General features: G+C 38.2%; 1 protein-coding gene across 3 annotated transcripts in view; it reads right to left on the minus strand.

Moving 5' to 3' along the window:
- The window catches only part of SPATA17 (spermatogenesis associated 17), a 239,331-nt gene that overhangs the window by 112,645 nt on the left and 106,556 nt on the right, over positions 1 to 20,130 (minus strand). The gene's annotated exons all lie outside the window — the stretch shown is intronic.

The following is a 20,130-nucleotide window of genomic DNA, read 5'->3' on the forward strand; positions in this document are numbered from 1 at the left end:
GTGGTAATATAATTTGATAACATAATTTTTTCAAAAGAAGTTGGCCAATTAATATTTTGATCAAGAAACTGATCTGTTCTAAAAAAAAAAAAATAACAGTCTAATCTCTGTTTTGGGTGATGTACTTCTGCGTTGTTTAGAAGTTTGTGTGCATTTTTGGGTTCTTTTTTTCCTTCAAAATTTGAGGAAATAGTACTACCCTTGTACTTTTTAATCCATAATTCACTGCTGAAATAAAAAATAGGGACAGCAACTTAAATTTCTCCACAATAGGATATGGTTGGATGAAGCAATTATTTGTCTATTTGTTTTTTGGTGAAACTGAGTTAGCCCAAAGAGTTTTCTGCTAAATTAATCACAGCTCTCCTTTACATTTCTGGTATATCCATCCTCAACTACCCTGTTACTGTTCCCAACACTCCTCATTCCCTTGCCTAGAATCTTTTCAACATTGCCCTGTGGAACCCATCTCCTGTCTATGCTAACCCACTCGGCTATGGCCTCAAACTTTTCAATAAATACATTTTCTACCTTTTTAAAAAATTATAACTGAAGCTGCCTTCTCGTCTAGAGCACCACTTCCCTTGCAGCGTTCCTGAGCAAAACATTCAGATCCAGTACTTCCCTGGATCGCAGTGACCAGGGATAGATTTGCATTATCTCAGTGCCCCAATGTCACTTTCAAATCATGCTGCATCTAGCTTCTAGCAGTCTGAATATCTCTTCTTTTGCCCTTACTTATGATTATTATATACAGACTCGCTGGGCATTCCTCCATATTCATGATAGCCTTTGGCATGTCATTCAGGCTTCCCTTCTACTTTGTGTTCTGGCAAAATTTTAAGTGATCTTCATGTATAGACAGGCAACCATTCCAACAGTTATCTTCATAGTTCTTTGATGCCTTCACCTTCACTGACCTTCACCCTGATACAACATTAGCCATGCCCTACATAGCCTCGTCATCCAAATCTGCTCTGTGTTAATAATTCAATAAGCTTAGACACAAACATCTCATCCTCTTAACTTCCTAGTCTACTAGATCCCACATTCTTAGTTAACCATAAGATTGATTCCCGAAAGATCTCAAGTGGAGTGATCTCTCAAGTTTTTCCTAATCTATTACCTCTTTTTGCCCTCACTTTTTTCTCCTAGTAAACTGAATCACATGGTTGGTTATTTTAATGACTCAGGTTCCTACATCCACCATCCTGGCCATGCCCCAAATCCTAATCCATTCAACTGTACAGTAGAACTTACTGGTTAATTAATTAAATCTGAATTCCCAACTCTATCTTTTACTTCTTCTGTGATCCTAGCCTGTATTACTTAAGTTCACTATAACATGGGTACTGTGCTAAGTCACTTCAGTCATGTCTGACTCTGTGGGACCTCACAGACTGTAGCCCACCAGGCTCCTCTGTCCATGAGATTCTCCATTGTAGTGGGTTGCCATTTCCTCCTATAAGGGATCTTCCCAACCCAGGGATTGAACCCAGGTCTCTTACACTGCAGGCAGATTCTTTACTGTCTGAGCCACCAGGGAAGCCTCTGAAATAACAGAACTATCCCATCAGGTCATGTGTGTGCTTGTGTGCTTAGTCACTCGGTCGCGTCCTAGTCTTGCGACCCCATAGACTGTAGCCTGCGAGGCTTCTCTGTCCATAGGATTCTTCAGGCAAGAATACTGAAGCAGGCTGCCATTTCCTTCTCCAGGGGATCTTCCTGACCCAGGAATCGAACCCAGGTCTCCTGCACTGCAGACAGACTCTTTACTGATAGAGCTATGAGGGAAGCCCCATTATGTCATATGTAAGTTTAAATATGTTACTATAGCTAAAGCACTTTGAAAAGTGCCCAGGACATAGAATTGACTCAATAAATGCTAACTTTTTAAAAGAGGCAGTACCATGTACTCAATGCGAATGTGAACCCTGGTCTAGACCATCACACACTAACACTGACCTTAGGTCCTTAATGTCTCTGTGCTTCATCAATGAATTGGGGATAACTGTCTACCTTATCGGAGAAGGCAATGGCACCCCACTCCAGTACTCTTGCCTCAAAAATTCCATGGACAGAGGAGCCTGGTAGGCTGCAGTCCATGAGGTCGCTAAGAGTTGGACACGACTGAGCGACTTCACTTTGACTTTTCACTTTCATGCATTGGAGAAGGGGTGGTAATGAGAATTAAGAGAGGTAATTCATGTAAAACAATTAGAATACTTAGCTCATAGTAGGCTTTCAATGACTGTTAAGTGTTGTTACTATTATTCTCCATGCTTACAAGCTCAGGCTGCTGATAATTGCTGGAATAAATCATATAACCAGACAGACTGGAGACACTACCTATTCATCGACTGCAAATCTAGCTGGTCCCTCAGAGCCCCTGTCTGTCTCTGATTCTTCTCAGGATGATTTTAGAAGATCAACTAGGATTTTGAAGTCCTCAAAATGCAAATTTACTTCAACTTTCAATCATCCCTACAAAAGTATCCTTATATGATCCTACACTTGTTTCATTCCTTCTGACTTACAGGGTTAAATTCTCCTTTCATCTATTACAGCCTTCAACTTTATGCTTGTCAACACATCCTCTCCCACCTTTATTGGGTCCACGCTTACTTAGTTATTTCATCTCTCCTGTAAACTTTCAATCCTGCTCTCAGTGCTAATAAAACTAATACTATTGATTTCCATCTATTCTTTTCTCAACTTGTTCTGAACTCAGGCAGGGATAAGTGGGTTTAAATATTGGACTCTTTATCACCTTTGTTTCCCTTCTTTGCCAATTTTCTGTCCTGACCATTCCATAATGGCTCTTGGCAAATATTATGCCTCACTTCTACCATTAACTATACTATCTGTGACCCCATGGACTGTAGCCTGCCAAGTGCCTCTGGAATTCTCCAGGTCAGAATACTGGAGTGGGTAGCCATTCCCTTCTCCAGGGCATCTTCCCAACCCAGGGACTGGACCCAGGTCTCCCACATTGCAGGTGGATAATTTATCATATGAGTCACCAGGGAAGCCCAAGAATACTGGAGTGGGTAGCCTATCCCTTCTCCAGTGGATCATCCAAACCCAGTAATAGAACCAAGGTCTCCTGCATTGTAGGAGGATTCTTTACCAGCTTAGCTAAGCGGGAAGACTCCTACTGAACATATCAATAACTACAGCTTCAGTGTTATCATTTGGGACATTGTTACGTCCCAGGTCTTGCACTGACATGAGCATTCATCATGAATTTCATTCATTCATTCATGAATTTCATCATCATGAGTTTCATTCATTCATCATGAATGAAACATAATGAAAGAAACATTACTAGTCAGATCGACAGTGAGGTGTCAAAGACATTTGTGTTCTTAGAGCTATCTCTTGATCTCAAATAATATGATCACAAAACAATGTGTAACTCCATGTAGAATAGGATTTCTGTTGTTTCAGAATTTCAGCTGATGCCTCAGAGATGAAAATACCTAATAGACAAGTACCCAGCCTGACTCTTCTCTTTCCTTAACAAAGCACACACATTGCCTAAAAGCTACCCAGAAGTGCCCCTTGCCTTCTTGTGAGAGGATCTGGCATCTTAGACTTGTGCCTTCTACCTCCTGGTATTTAAAGGAATTGAGTAGCTAATTCACACAGGGATTAAAGGTAATGATGCTGAATATGTTGTCTACTGTTGTTGTTCTGTTTGAGACCCCATGGACTATAGCCTGCCAGGATCCTCTGTCCATGGGATTTGCTAGGCAAGAATATCGGAATGGGTTGCATTTCCATCTCTGGAAGATCTTCCCAACCCAGGGATTGAACCTGCATGTCCTGCATTGGCAGGCAGATTCTTTACCACTGAGCCACCAGGGAAGCCCATGTTGTCTACTAGATACCATCAAATAAATAGAACTTCAAAAATATGATTTCAGCCATCATCCAGGAAAATGTTCTTGAAATAGGACCTTTCTCAGCTGCCTTCAAACTATAACATAAAGAGAAAGTGTGGTTTTGAAGGCAGCCAGATCTGAGTTTGAAATTCATCTCCATGCCATCTAGTTGTAAAACCTGGTTTGATTTGGGACATATAGCAATATAAAAATCAGTTACTAAAAATTTTTACAGCTTTAAAAATAATTACTTTTAATACAGTTTTTAATGCAAAGAAGAACTAGTGAATAACTGAGATGGAGATAAAAGTTTTCTTTCTTATTTTGAATCTGAAATTATTATAAATCATAATTAGGACATGTATATAAGCCATTCATTTATTAGTCAATCGACATTACTTATGAACCTTAAGTTCAACTTACGAACTTTCGTATTGGGGATGTTAAAACAACACGATTGCTCTCTTTTTTAAGTTCACCTACTTTAGGCCAAAGTAGATGTAACCATAACACCAGTGGTAAATGCTATATTAAAACACAGAGCAGGGAAAAAAGGAACAATTCTGCCTTGGAAGGTTAGGGAAAGCTCAACAATAACTCTGACATTATTTCAATAATAGTTGACAGAGAAGTTGCTTTTGCTACGGTTATACAATTAAGAATGCAAGCAAAATAAATAGAATCATTTTAGTGAAGTGAGTTCAAGAGTAATACAGATGATCATAAGGCAATTTGTGAACATAAAGCATAAAAACAAATAATTAATAGGAGTACAACAAAATTACATTATCTTAATGATCACAGGACTGGAAAAGGTCAGTTTTCATTTCAATCCCAAAGAAAGGCAATACCAAAGAATGCTCAAACTACTGCACAACTGCACTCATCTCACACGCTAGTAAAGTAATGCTCAAAATTCTCCAAGCCAGGCTTCAGCAATATGTGAACCATGAACTTCCTGATGTTCAAGCTGGTTTTAGAAAAGGCAGAGGAACCAGAGATCAAATTGCCAACATCTGCTGGATCATCCAAAAAGCAAGAGAGTTCTGGAAAAACATCTATTTCTGCTTTATTGACTATGCCAAAGCCTTTGACTGTGTGGATCACAATAAACTGTGGAAAATTCTTCAAGAGATGGGAATACCAGACCACCTGATCTGCCTCTTGAGAAATGTGTATGCAGGTCAGGAAGCAACAGTTAGAACTGGACATGGAACAACAGACTGGTTCCAAATAGGAAAAGGAGTACATCAAGGCTATATATTGTCACCCTGTTTACTTAACTTATATGCAGAGTACATCATGAGAAACACTGGACTGGAGGAAGCACAAGCTGGAATCAAGATTGTCAGGAGAAATATCAATAACCTCAGATATGCAGATGACACCACCCTTATGGCAGAAAGTGAAGAAGAACTAAAGAGCCTCTTGATGAAAGTAAAAGAGGAGAGTGAAAAAGTTGGCTTAAAGCTCAACATTCAGAAGATGAAGATCATGGCATCTGGTCCCATCATTTAATGGCAAATAGATGGAGAAACTGTGGAAACAGTAGCTGACTTTATTTTTTAGGGCTCCAAAATCACTGCAGATGGTGACTGCAGCCATGAAATTAAAAGACACTTACTCCTTGGAAGGAAAGTTATGACCAATCCAGATAGCATATTATAAAGCAGAAACATTACTTTGTCAACAAAGGTCCATCTAGTCAAGGCTATGGTTTTTCCAGTGGTCATGTATGGATGTGAGGGTTGGACTATAAAGAAAGTTCAGCACCGAAGAGTTGATGCTTTGAGCTGTGGTAATGGAGAAGACTCTTGAGAGTCCCTTGGACTGCAAGGAGATCCAACCAATCCATCCTAAAGGAGATCAGTCCTGGGTGTTCATTGGAAGGACTGATGTTGAAGCTGAAGCTCCAATATTTTGGCCACCTGATACGAAGAGTTGACTCATTTAAAAAAGACCCTGATGTTGGGAAAGATTGAAGGCAGGAAGAGAAGGGGATGACCGAGTTGAGATGGTTGGATAGCATCAGCGACTCAATGGATATGAGTTTGGGTAAACTCCAGGAGTTGGTGACGGACAGGGAGGCCTGGCGTGCTGCAGTTCATGGGGTCGCAAAGAGTAGGACATGACTAAGCGACTGAACTGACTGACCTGCAGATCACAGTTTATTTCAAATGGGTATTAGAACTGAAATTCGCCTGCAATGCCTGAGATCTGGGTTCGATCCCTAGATTGGGAAGATCCCCTGGAGGAGGGCATGGCAACCCACTCCAGTATTCTTGCCTGGAGAATCCCCATGGACAGAGAAGCCTTGTGGGTCCATGAGGCTGCAGTCAGACACAACTGAACGACTATGCACAGCACATATATGGTTTAATTCAAAAGTAAATGGAAAAATAAATCCAAATAAATTTAAGGAAAAAAATTAAAATTCAATTCATTAGGGAGACAAACTAATAAACATCTTGAAACATAACTTTTCTCAAAACTAAGAAAGATTATATCATTTTGGCAAATCTTTCAGTATAATAATAGCTAATTAAGACATGAAGTTTATTTTAGGTCCCCAGGATAGTCACAGATTAAGATTTAAAGATAAATTCTTCCCCTTTCCTCCTTTCTCCATACCTTTCTTCCATTTTCTCATCCTTAATTTTTTTTCTGTTGTGATACTGTGTGGATAACATAACTCAATTTTGGACTGAAATACTTCCAACTGTCAAGACTTACAGTAGATCAGATCAGATCAGTCGCTCAGTCATGTCTGACTCTTAGCAACTCCATGAATCGCAGCACACCAGGCCTCCCTGTCCATCACAAACTCCCCGAGTTCACTGAGACTCACGTCCATCGAGTCAGTGATGCCATCCAGCCATCTCATCCTCTGTTGTCCCCTTCTTCTCCTGCCCCCAATCCCTCCCAGCATCAGAGTCTTTTCCAATGAGTCAACTCTTCACATGAGGTAGGTGGCCAAAGTACTGGAGTTTCAGCTTTAGCATCATTCCTTCCAAAGAAATCCCAGGGCTAATCTCCTTCAGAATAGACTGGTTGGATCTCCTTGTAGTCCAAGAGACTGTCAAGAGTCTTCTCCAACACCACAGTTCAAAAGCATCAATTCTTCAGCGCTCAGCCTTCTTCACAGTCCAACTCTCACATCCATACATGACCACAGGAAAAACCATAGCCTTGACTAGACGAACCTTTGTTGGCAAAGTAATGTCTCTGCTTTTGAATATGCTATCTAGGTTGGTCATAACTTTCCTTCCAAGGAGTAAGCGTCTTTTAATTTCATGCCTGCAGTCACCATCTGCAGTGATTTTGGAGCCCAGAAAAATAAAGTCTGACACTGTTTCCACTGTTTCCCCATCTATTTCCCATGAAGTGATGGCACTGGATGCCATGATCTTAGTTTTCTGAATGTTGAGCTTTAAGCCAACTTTTTCACTCTCCACTTTCACTTTCATCAAGAGCCTTTTTAGTTCCTCTTCACTTTCTGCCATAAGGGTGGTGTCATCTGCATATCTGAGGTTATTGATATTTCTCCCAGCAGTCTTGATTCCAGCTTGTGTTTCTTCCAGTCCAGTGTTTCTCATGATGTACTCTGCATATAAGTTAAATAAACAGGGTGACAATATACAGCCTTGACGTACTCCTTTTCCTATTTGGACCCAGTCTGTTGTTCCATGTTCAGTTCTAACTGTTACTTCCTGATCTGCATACACATTTCTCAAGAGGCAGATCAGGTGGTCTGGTATTCCCATCTCTTGAAGAATTTTCCACAGTTTATTGTGATCTACACAGTCAAAGGCTTTGGCATAGTCAATAAAGCAGAAATAGATGTTTTTCCGGAACTCTCTTGCTTTTTCCATGATTCAGTGGATGTTGGCAATTTGATCTCTGGTTCCTCTGCCTTTTTAAAACCAGCTTGAACATCAGGAAGTTCACGGTTCACATATTGCTGAAGCCTGGCTTGGAGAATTTTGAGCATTACTTTACTAGCGTGTGAGATGAGTGCAATTGTGCAGTAGTTTGAGCATTCTTTGGCATTGCCTTTCTTTGGGATTAGAATGAAAACTGACCTTTTCCAGTCCTGTGACCACTGCTGAGTTTTCCAAATTTGCTGGCATATTGAGTGCAGCACTTTCACAGCATCATCTTTCAGGATTTGGAATAGCTCAACTGGAATTCTATCACCTCCATTAGCTTTGTTCGTGGTGATGCTCTCCAAGGTCCACTTGACTTCACATTCCAGGATGTCTGGCTCTAGGTGAGTGATCACACCATCGTGATTATCTGGGCTGTGAAGATCTTTTTTGTACAGTTCTTCAGTGTATTCTTGCCATCTTTTCTTAATGTCTTCTGCTTCTGTTAGGTCCATACCATTTCTGTCCTTTATCGAGCCCAACTTTGCATGAAATGTTCCTTTGGTATCTCTGATTTTCTTGAAGAGATCTCTAGTCTTTCCCATTCTGTTGTTTTCCTCTATTTCTTTGCATTGATCGCTGAAGAAGGCTTTCTTATCTCTTCTTGCTATTCTTTGGAACTCTGCATTCAGATGTTTATATCTTTCCCTTTCTCCTTTGCTTTTCGCTTCTCTTCTTTTCACAGCTATTTGTAAGGCTTCCCCAGACAGCCATTTTGCTTTTTTGCATTTCTTTTCCATGGGGATATTCTTGATCCCTATCTCCTGTACAATGTCACAAACCTCATTCCATAGTTACAGTAGATAGAAATAGTAATTGACAAGACTATTGGTTACACAGGAAACTTGCCACTTTATACTAAAATTCTCAAAATCATGCTCTACACATCAAAATGAAACATTTTATATACATTTAAAATTAAAGGATTGCAATTCTTCTTTGTTTTTTGTGACTATAAGAAAAACATAAAATACTGAGAACACGTTCTGTGTCTTTTAAAATATTTATCTAATTTATTCCGCATAGAATCTTAAGGTTATAGATTATTTCTTGTGTTGGACTATGCATGCTGTGCTCAATCGCTTGAGTCCTGTCTGACTGTTGGTGACCCCATGGACTGTAGCTTGCCAGGCTCCTCTGTCCATGGGATTTCCCAGTCAAGAATACTGGAGTCGGTTGCCATTTCCTTCTCCAGGGGATCTTCCCAACCCAGGGTTTGAACCCCTATCTCCTGTGTCTCCCACACTGCAGGAGGATTCTTTACCACTGAGCCACCAGGGAATATTGGACTATACCTTAACTTAAACTCAAAAGTTAACAAATACTCATGCTCTTAAAAGTGATCTTGACCAAATTAGCTACATTAGACAATGTTTGAGTATCTTAACCATTGATTAGTTAAGAGTTCATTTTAAGGAAACATTTGAAAGTATAATTTCTCTCCCTATGTTCCTACTTTTAATACAAAGTGTGTTTGATTATGGGCTTCCCTGGTGGCTCAGAAGTTAAAGCATCTGCCTGCAATGTGGGTCTCCCACCCGGGTTTGATCCCTGTGTTTGATTATTGGATATAAAGGGTGGGGAAAGAGGTATGGAGGAAGAGTAAAGGAGAAAAGAGAAGGGAAGAAAGGAGATGAATTTTACCAAAGCCTGAGATTTTAAAATTTGGCCACCAGATACTCAGTTGAAAGATTTCTGAAGTTTTCCAATCCAGAAGAGGGAATTAAATAGGGAGAGCAGGGCTTATCTATATATAGTTATTCTTCTGGTCTTGCAGAAGAGCTAGGATGAATCATGAGCTAACAAATTCCACTTCTTCATTGTGTTTCAGTTATAACAGCATCTAACTTAGAACTGGTCTTAATCTATAGTATCTATGAAAGTGAAGTGAAAGTCTACCACTAAATGGCATCTGACTGTGTAATCCCATGGAATGCAGTCCGCCAGAAACCTCTATCCATGAGATTTCCCAGGCAAGAATACTGGAATGGGTTGCCACTTCCTACTCTAGGGGATCTTCCCTACCCATGGATCAAACTCATGTCTTCTGCTTGGCAGGCAGATTCTCTATTACTGAGCCACCAGGAAAGCCCATAAAGTATTTATGAAGTATCCTAAAACCAGAAGAGTAGTCAAAATAAGAGGAATAATCTTCAAATCTACAATGTATTACAGACCCAATTATTTCATCAGATCTAGTTAAAGCAATGGTATTAATTTCCTTGGATTTCTAGATTTTGGGTTTCATTATATTATTAATAAAATTAGTGATATCAAAGAATCACCCCAAACTCAGTCTTGTCTAATCGAAGAAGAAATGGATAGGACTGATTGCAATTAACTTACCAGCAACATTAACTGCATACAAAACCAATAGAAATAAGTACATAGCAGTTAGCTGTAAATTATTTTCCATAAAAGATTTATATACAATGCAATTTAAACTCTGGTGTGCTGGGGACAAGGATAAGTGGAGAAACATTTTACACTGAGGTAGGAAATGGGAATTAACTTTTGTGACACATTTTGTCCTAAGTCTTTCTTGACTTGAATTTTCTATTAAAACTGTATTGAATACCATTTCTAAGTAAAAAACAGACACACATATATGTACATGTTATATATAGTTATCTATAATATATATCTATCCATGCATATAAAATTACTGGAAGAACATAAACTAAATTTTTAACAGTGGTTATCTTTGGGATGGTATAATATGAACAAATTTATTCTTCTGCTTTTATCCTTGTATTACCAGGTTTTGGTACTGAATATATTTTAAGATTGTGATTAGAGAATAGTCCCAATAAACATTAGTTAAATGTTATTTTTTAAAAAAACAGTATTGAAAATTGTATATGAGTCTGAATTTGTATGTTTGTATACATACATATTTGTCCTCCCAATATGTATATATATAGCTCAGTTGGTAAATCATCTGCCTGCAATGCAGGAGACCCGGGTTTGATTCCTGGGTCTGGAATATCCCCTGGAGAAGGAAATGGCAATCCACTCCAGTATTCTTGCCTGGAGAATCACATGGACAGAGGAGCCTGGAGGGCTACAGTCCACGGGATCACAGGAGTTGGACATGACTTAGCGACTAAACCACCAAATCACCAAACATATATATCCATATAAATACATAAGATACATATATATATAGTTTATTTTTTAATATCTAATGAGAACTCTCTCTATTCCATAACCCAATACATTAAAAACTTACCAATGTACTAGATGGAAGTAAATGGAACCTGAGTTTATAAAATAAAATGTAAAAGAAATAAGAGAGATCCAAAGAAAATCAGGTGCTTAAATTTTAAAGACAGGACTAAAATAATACAATTTATTTAAAGGTCTGGATGCTAGACTGGCTATCTGATTAAGCAGATGATTATTTAAAGCACATTAAAATAAAAGTTAAATCTTATGTGAGCAAGATTAACCAGACCAGCAGGGTTTGCACACAGTACAAAAATGAAGTCTAACCACAGGTGAAATAAGAGTGAAATTGATGAGCATAACCTTTGGGGCTCTCCTTTATGGTAGGCCCTCTCCAAGACAAAGGCCCTCTCCAAGACAAAGACCCTGGCAATGTGCTCACATGGTTGTGTTTTTTGGTAAAATTTGAAAAAAACAAAACAATCAGTTAATTCCACTGATTCTCTATATTCTGCCTTATCCTTTATCATGCCTGGGTTGGGTGGCACGAGAGTGGCTGTAGACATGTTTGGGATCAAGCTAGAAAGAAGGCAGTCATATATTTAAGTTTAGTTGGATATATCTGCATAAATTGGAGAAGGAAATGGCAATCCACTCCAGTATTATTGCCCGGAGAATTGCCTGGCAGGCTACATTCCATGGGGTTGCAAAGAGTTGGACATGACTGACCAACACTTTCACTTTCATATATTTAAGTTTAGTTGGATATATTTACATATATATTTGTGGATTATTTTTTTCTGGTACTTCCAAGTATACTTAAAATTTGCTAGTGATCTCAATATAGGAATAACTTTCAGGAATGTTCCTGCAACTCACTGTGCAGACTCACCAGGCATCACAAATAAAGATGCAGATATAGAGACTGCAATGCAACATAAACTTTCTTAGGTGTGTGGCCCTGGAAGTATGTGGGTAGAGGACAAGAAACAGGGTTTGAAAAGGGGTATAAACTGCCAGAAACTGAACCATGGAAAATCATTCTAAAATTCATATGTGTGATAAATGGAGAATTTGATTCTCATCATTTACCTTACAAATGGAAGTTCTCCCTTTTCAAAACTGAGCTCAATAATGCAGCATGAGCAAATAGAAATACATTATTTAACTTGTTTTGTAGTAATAAGAAATTTAGGTCAACATTCCTAGAGAAAAGAGTGAATAAAATTTTCCTTCTCACTCTAGAAAATATAACAAAATTACTGTCAAAAGAAGCAATGAAAGAGTATGAGGCCAAAATACAGAGAACACATATTATAGAGCAGTCAGGCAGTTAATAAAACTACTGTTCTGTTTTGAGATTTTGAATTCTGGTATTGTACACATTCGGAGAAGGCAATGGCACCACACTCCAGTACTCTTGCCTGGAAAATCCCATGGACGGAGGACCCTGGTAGGTGGCAGTTCGTGGGGTTACACAGAGTCGGACACGACTGAGTGACTTCACTTTCACTTTTCACTTTCATGCATTGGAGAAGGAAATGACAACCCACTCCAGTGTTCTTGCTTGGAGAATCCCAGGGACGGGGGAGCCTGGTGGGCTGCCGTCTATGGGGTCGCACAGAGTCGGACACGACTGAAGTGACTTAGCAGCAGCATTGTACACATTAACACCTGAAATGTGTACGAAATGATTTTTGCTCACTAAAAAAGGATTCCTCTTCTTGTATTTGTAACGGTACACTATCTTTTTTTGCATCTGTAACTATTACTTTTATTTTAACTTACATATACTATTGGCCCTGAAGAAGTTTTCATACAAACCCAAGGATTTCCTTAAATGAAACACTCTTTGCACTCCCTGGTACTTTCCCTGCAGTTACAAACACCATTCACCTTCAGAGACACAACAAACCCATGTATCACAGAAAACACAGGAAAATAGAGACCTATCATCTAAAAACTCATGCTGCTCCAGAGATGTGGCTGTCATCAACAAGTAAGTACCTCATGAAATTGTATGAAGTGAAATGAAAGTGTCAGTCACTTAGCTGTATCCCATTATTTGTGACCCCATGGACCATAGCCCGCCAGGCTCCTCTGTCCGTGGAATTCTCCAGGCAAGAATACTGGAGCGGGTTGCCATTTCCTTCTCCAGGGGATCTTCCCAACCCAGGGATCAAATTCAGGTCTCCTGCATTGCAGGAAGATTCTTTACCATTTGAGCCATACTATCTTCTTAAACATTGATCCCCAAATTGTATAAGCTTCAAGCCCCACAATACATAAATCTGCCCCAGTTCACATGTACAGGAGAGATTTATAGGATACTTGCTAAAGAGAAAAAAAATATCTTTTAAAATATAGTATATTGAAAAGAAAAAAAATATAAATAATAAAAGTAGCTAGGCACTTTTCTACTTAAGTCTTTCAATTTAATTTTATTTTTGCTTCTATCCATATTTTTGCCTGTTTCTTAGATGTAGGTGGTTTGATAACAGCAAGGAGACAAGAGCGGAAAAGGGACTTATTTTGGGGACACAACAAGATATTTTCTTTCACCACTTCATCTGTCTCTTCAAAGAGTTCTGATAATGGATAATTTTATCCCTTTCATATATTACAGGATAATAAAAACTATAATGTTAAAGAGGAAGGAAATAAAATGTAAAAGTTAATAGCTAATTCATTCTTCATGGTAGTTCAGTCCTTGGCCTTTTCTGAACAGAGACTGCCAATAGTAACAAATTATATGATGATTGTGTGATGTGGACAGTTCACTTGGGACCAAGAACAAATGACCAAACTTCAAGACCTGCCTCTTAAACTGCAAATCCAAAGATCATAGGTCAAATCTTTATTCACTACATAATCTTCCCGAAAGAATATATCTGCCAAGTGTCCAGGGAAAAATGAATACCAAACAATGGCATTTTAGTCACCAGTAAGGTAACTGCTACTTTATAGAATATTGTGAGGATAAATAGAATAAAAGTGCTTTGTGCTACTCACAGGAAGGCACTGTAGAAATGTACACGATGTTCTGGCGTGCTTTACCCTTTCATATGCAGGACCCAGTTTTTCTCTATCTTTGTACAAGAACTCACTTAGAATCAGTTTCTTATAATACTAAGCCATTTCAGAGAGAGGGTTAAAAAGAGAGTGCAATGAACTGTGGGTAACTCAAGGAGCAGTACATAATCAGAATGCTGGCGTTTTCAAGAAGGATCACTGGATGGTCATAAACCTAGAGAGAGAGGGAGAGAGACAGAGATAGAGATCAACCTAGAAAGTGGGAACGAACAAAATTAATGTTTTGAAGTGAAAGAATTGGTTTTATAAGGATCAACAGGTCTAAAATGAGCCCAAGAGAATTTCTTACAGGGGTATGTTTTAATATCACCCTTGAGTTTCCCAGTCATTGCTGTGGTACACCTTTGTCTAAGGACAATGCCTTATGAGATGACTCCCCAAAGGCACTTTCCAAACACATCATGTATGTGAAGACACATCACACACACACACGTACACAGAGGCAGGTGCACACTGAAACACAGCAATTCATCTGTTATTTCATCACCTCAAATTAAAAGCAAGGAATCACATAAAAAAAGGGCGGGGACAGGAGTTGCTCAGTCATGTCTGACTCTTTGCGACCCCATGGACTATACAGTCCATGGAATTCTCCAGGCCAGAATACTGGAGTGGGTAACCATTCGCTTCTTCAGAGGATCTTCCCAACCCAGGGAGTGAACCCAGGTCTCCCACCCTGCAGCAGATTTTTACTGTCTGAGCAACCAGGGAAGCAACACATATTAAATATTTAATATATGTAAGGCATAGATCTTCCCACTTATGATACTGGAAACATAGAGTTGAAAGCAATAAATGATGTGGAGGCTTTACTACATTTCTTAATTTATGTGCATTCTTTCATCTTCTAAGATTTGTCTTATAAAGATGCTGTACATATCAACAGACTACCACTTAATTTCTGGCATATCAAATTTAATTTTTTAAATGAAGATATTTTCCTTCTGTATACAAATAAGATTTCATGCAATTTTAAAGGCAAAGTAGCTGAAACCATTTGTTTCTCTAAAAATATAGTAATTAAAAGTAAAGTTCTGTCAATATTAATTAGAGTATGGTGTCTTTTTAAAGGATCATAAATAACTGAAAGTCATTCTCTCAGTATTGATAAGATAATTTTAACTGCCCATTAAAGGAAAAACATTAAAAATCTATTATACACCAATGACATGAAAGATATTTCCACAAAACATGTATTTAATTAAGTATATAATTTTAATTAAGCATATATTTTTTCATTTTAGTTCTAATTTGAATATGTATAAACTATTAAATTCCATAACTAAAATAAAATGTGGAAAAAGTGAGTGTCAGTGACTCAGTCATGTCTCACTCTTTGTGATGCACGGAGTGTAGCCCACCAGGCTCCTTTGTCCATTGAATTTTCCCGCCAAGAATACTGGAGTGGGGAGCCATTCTCTTCTCCAGGGTGTCTTCCAACCCAGGGATTGAACCCAGGTCTCCTGCATTGCAGGCAGATTCTTCACCATCTGAGCCACCAGGGAAGCCCAAAATAAAATATGCCTAGTTTTAATATACTGAGTTGTAAATATATTTTGTATTTATTTATCCTTTGATTGGCATATTAAATTTTTTAAAAGGGTAATATTTTCAGGAAAGTAATATAATCAGGAAACGATTAATGTCTATAATTTTATATAATAACCTATATTTCTGAATATTAATTTTTCTGAATAGACCTTGAGTTTTACATTTGTATCTGTAACTTTGCTCAGCTCCAGGAAGATCCTTAAAAATCTGGCAACACTCAGAGGCAGTGTCTTATAATGACTCCAACAATAGTCCTTTGCATATATCTACCAGTAGGTGGAGCAGACAACATAATTTATTACCCAAGAACAAGGACAGGGGAACGAAAATCTGTTTATCTGGAATAAAACAAATTTGCAAAGGAGGTTTTCTTCAAAGGAAATACGTCCTATATGTGTTAGATTTAGTTTGACTGGTTACTGAATCAAAATAAATAACTTTATTAAATAATCAATCTTTGCAGAAAGATAAATTGAATTTACAAATGTAAGCAGTGTTTGCATTTTACTTACTCAAATCAACTAAAATTAGCTTTCTTTTCATAAAACTTTTACAGAAACAGAGACTTTTTGATGTGTTCATTTAATAAGGGCACTAAATCCAATCCTGTGTTACAGGTGATGAGGTGCATAACAAACAGTATTTTCTGGGAAATATAATTGACTAATCCTATTATGTCTGTAGCAACAAATTAACCTTATTACTACTAGTAAATGGTGATTGATTATTTATGCAAATAAGTTACCATGTTCAGTTTTCTCATTGAAATAAACATATACAAAAGGTGCTTCAGTATGACTTGAACTTTTTAATTAATAAAACCCTGAGGGGTCTATTAATTCACTCATTGTAATATTAGTTATTTACCTGAGTAATTCCTATTAGTGTTAATCCATTTGCTTGCATAAAGATGTGATAATTATTACCATTAAAAATCAGTAATAGATTTTGGAACTATTTTAAGATGTATATTAGATTTGTACTAGAAATATGCTTAAAACTGACTTTAAAACTATGCTGGCAGTATGAGTACATCAGTATATCAGCATAATTATCTTAAAATTAATACATTAAGTAACACATGACTTCATTTATTATCTATATCAGATCAGATCAGATCAGTCACTCAGTCGTGTCTGACTCTTTGCGACCACATGAATCACAGCACGCCAGGCCTCCCTGTCCATCACCATCTCCCGGAGTTCACCCAGACTCATGTCCATTGAGTCAGTGATGCCATCCAGCCATCTCATCCTCTGTCGTCCCCTTCTCCTCTTGCCCCCAATCCCTCCCAGCATCAGACTCTTTTCCAACGAGTCAACTCTTCGCATGAGGTGGACAAAGTACTGGAGTTTCAGCTTTAGCATCATTCCTTTCAAAGAAATCCCAGGGCTGATCTCCTTCAGAATGGACTGGTTGGATCTCCTTGCAGTCCAAGGGACTCTCAAGAGTCTTCTCCAACACCACAGTTCAGAAGCATCAATTCTTCGGTGCTCAGCCTTCTTCACAGTCCAACTCTCACATCCATACATGACCACAGGAAAAACCATAGCCTTGACTAGACGGACCTTTGTTGGCAAAGTAATGTCTCTGCTTTTGAATATGCTATCTAGGTTGGTCATAACTTTCCTTCCAAGGAGTAAGCGTCTTTTAATTTCATGGCTGCAGTCACCATCTGTAGTGATTTTGGAGCCCAGAAAAATAAAGTCTGACACTGCTTCCACTGTTTCCCCATCTATTTCCCATGAAGTTACTTGTGATCAAATATTAAAGGTCAGTATGACAAAATATATTAACTTGGAAGATTCAAATGAAAATTCCTGACATGTTTACAATATTCCTCTCTTAGGGAGGTGATTTAAAAACATCGTTTCCCTGTATTGCCCTCAGGTCGGTGAAGCCAGGTATGAAATGTAGAGGTAGGCGGCATCATTATGAAGATTTCTAACTAATTTTCTTTAATAATTAAAGGAAAGCAAAGAAGGGAAATGAGAAAATGAGAGTTTCCAACAGCTAAAACGAATAGAAGAAAGTCAAAGCATAGAGTCTTAGTTTATCCTTGACAGCTCAAATTCTAAAAATACAATTGTTATCATTTACTGAATGCTCTCTGAGGGCCTGGAAACATTTTAAACATATTAAATTTAATCCTCACAATGTTTTTAAGATGCACAGTGAAACAGGCTCAGACAATTTTAGGTAATATCCCAATGATTCTTCTTTGAGGCTATGGTACAGTAGAGAGAGTGTGGGCATTTATATCAGACAAAGCTGAGCTGGCAGCCAAGCTCTCACTTAGAGTAAGAATCATTTCATTGGATGCCAGGAAGTTCTGGGGACAAGTGATCACTAAACTGAAGTTTATATACACAGATATTACTAGCAGTCAGCATGGGATAAACAAGGAGAAAAATGGGATACTGCATTGTTGGCTTGTATTGTTAACACAAACACAATAGTAATTTGCTTGAAAATTTATAAAGGTCCATGAGTCAAGTTACCTAGTCGAGTTTGTGAAATGATTTGTTAAACCAGGCACTTAATTTAAAACTGAAAAGAAATCAAAATACTTTAAAAAATAACATGTATAAAATATCTACCATATTCTCTGACACATGGTAAGCACTCCACGGATATATGCTACTGTATTATTTTTATTAGTAAAACAGCTAAGCCATTATGGTCTTTCCAATTTATTACATTATATACCCAATGACTAAACAACTCTGGATAAAACAGAAGTAACAGATGCTTCAGTTAAATCCCACTTCATCATTTTTAAAATTGCTTTCTCTATCACACTACAAATCATAAGTATAAACCACACAGAAAGTTTATAAGTATAAAGGGAGTTCAAAATTTTCAAAAGAAAAAAACTGTCACCAAGAATGAGTACTAGGTTTAAAGAATTACAGGATTATATTTATAGCTATGCTTAGTCTCAACAAAATTGAAATTACCATTAGTAATTAACATTTGAAAAAAAAAGTTTTGCTAAAAAGATTTGGAATTCTGTATCTTTAAAATGTAGCCCACTAATCACACAACTAAAATGTTTACATTGCTATGGATTTTATAATAAAAATTGAAAACACTTTTACTTATTAGTTTTCAAATTATCTTTAAATTAGTACCTGGGTATTTAGAGTGGAAAGACCTCAGTTTGAACACCAGGGCTTTTACTACTAATTTTGTGTCTATGGCCAGTCACAAAGTTATCTGAATTTCAGTTTCCTTGCCTGTTAAATGAAGACAATTCAGCTATCCAAATTAAAGTACATATTAAGATAGTAATCATTACTGAAAGTATTGTTATTTAGACTACCAAATAGAAGCCAGAGGTACAAGAGACCTGTGTTCCAAATGTACACAGCCAGCCCAGTATTTACTATGGTTTTGACCTTAGATACCTCTAAGGAAGACATTCAGTCTTAGATTCACTCTCTCCCACTGGGATTGAACTGGCTTTCCTGTCTGAAGAGATTTGCATGTGCAACTCAGCGAGAACCCTAAAATTGGGCTTGAAGTCTAGGAGAAAGAATAAAACCCAAGAAATTGCTAGTTTCCAGCCTCAGGCTCCCATTGTGCTTCCCTATGGCTCAGCAGGGAGAAGGCAATGGCACCCCACTCCAGTACACTTGCCTGGAAAATCCCATGGACGGAGGAGCCTGGTAGGCTGCAGTCCATGGGATCGCTAAGAGTAGGACACGACTGAGCGACTTCCCTTTCACTTTTCACTGTCATGCATTGGGGGAGGAAATGGCAACCCACTCCAGTGTTCTTGCCTGGAGAATCCCAGGGACGGGGGAGCCTGGTGGGCTGCTGTCTATGGGGTCGCACAGAGTCGGACACGACTGAAGTGACTTAGCAGCAGCAGCAGCAGCAGCATGGCTCAGCAGTAAAGAATTCGCCTGCAGTGCAGGAGATGCAGGAGACTTGGATTTGATCCCTATCAGGAAGATGCCCAGGAGAAGGAAATGGCAACCCACTCCACTATTCTGGCCTGAAAAATCCCATGGATAGAGGAACCTGGTAGGTTACAGTCCCTGGGGTTGCAAAAGAGTCAGATATGACTGAATGAGCACAGCGTCAAGCTCAAGTAACAAAACACTTCAACCCCTAAATTCATGCTTTTTTAAACAACAACAACAATCTTATTCTTTGTGAACAAAACATTCTACATGCAGTGTATGTTTTCTTAGTAACCATGAGATCTGAGGCACTGAAACCTACCCACATATCAGAAAAGAAACATCTTAATATTCCAAATTCCACATGTACATCTCTATACGAAGATGCAACTGCTCATGCAATTTGGTTAAAAGCTATACCTGAAAACTTACATCAGAATTTAGAAAGGATGGTTTTAATCTCAACATTCGCTCAGTTCACAGAGACAACATGAAAGCGACCTCAACTTAATAATTTCTTAGTTCTTGATCAATTCACAACACAACCATGAGCCACTCAGTCTGGGTTTGGAAACGGATGTTATGCCCTTGGTG

This window comes from Bubalus bubalis, chromosome 5, assembly GCF_019923935.1.
Source record: "Bubalus bubalis isolate 160015118507 breed Murrah chromosome 5, NDDB_SH_1, whole genome shotgun sequence".
NCBI lineage: Eukaryota > Metazoa > Chordata > Mammalia > Artiodactyla > Bovidae > Bubalus > Bubalus bubalis.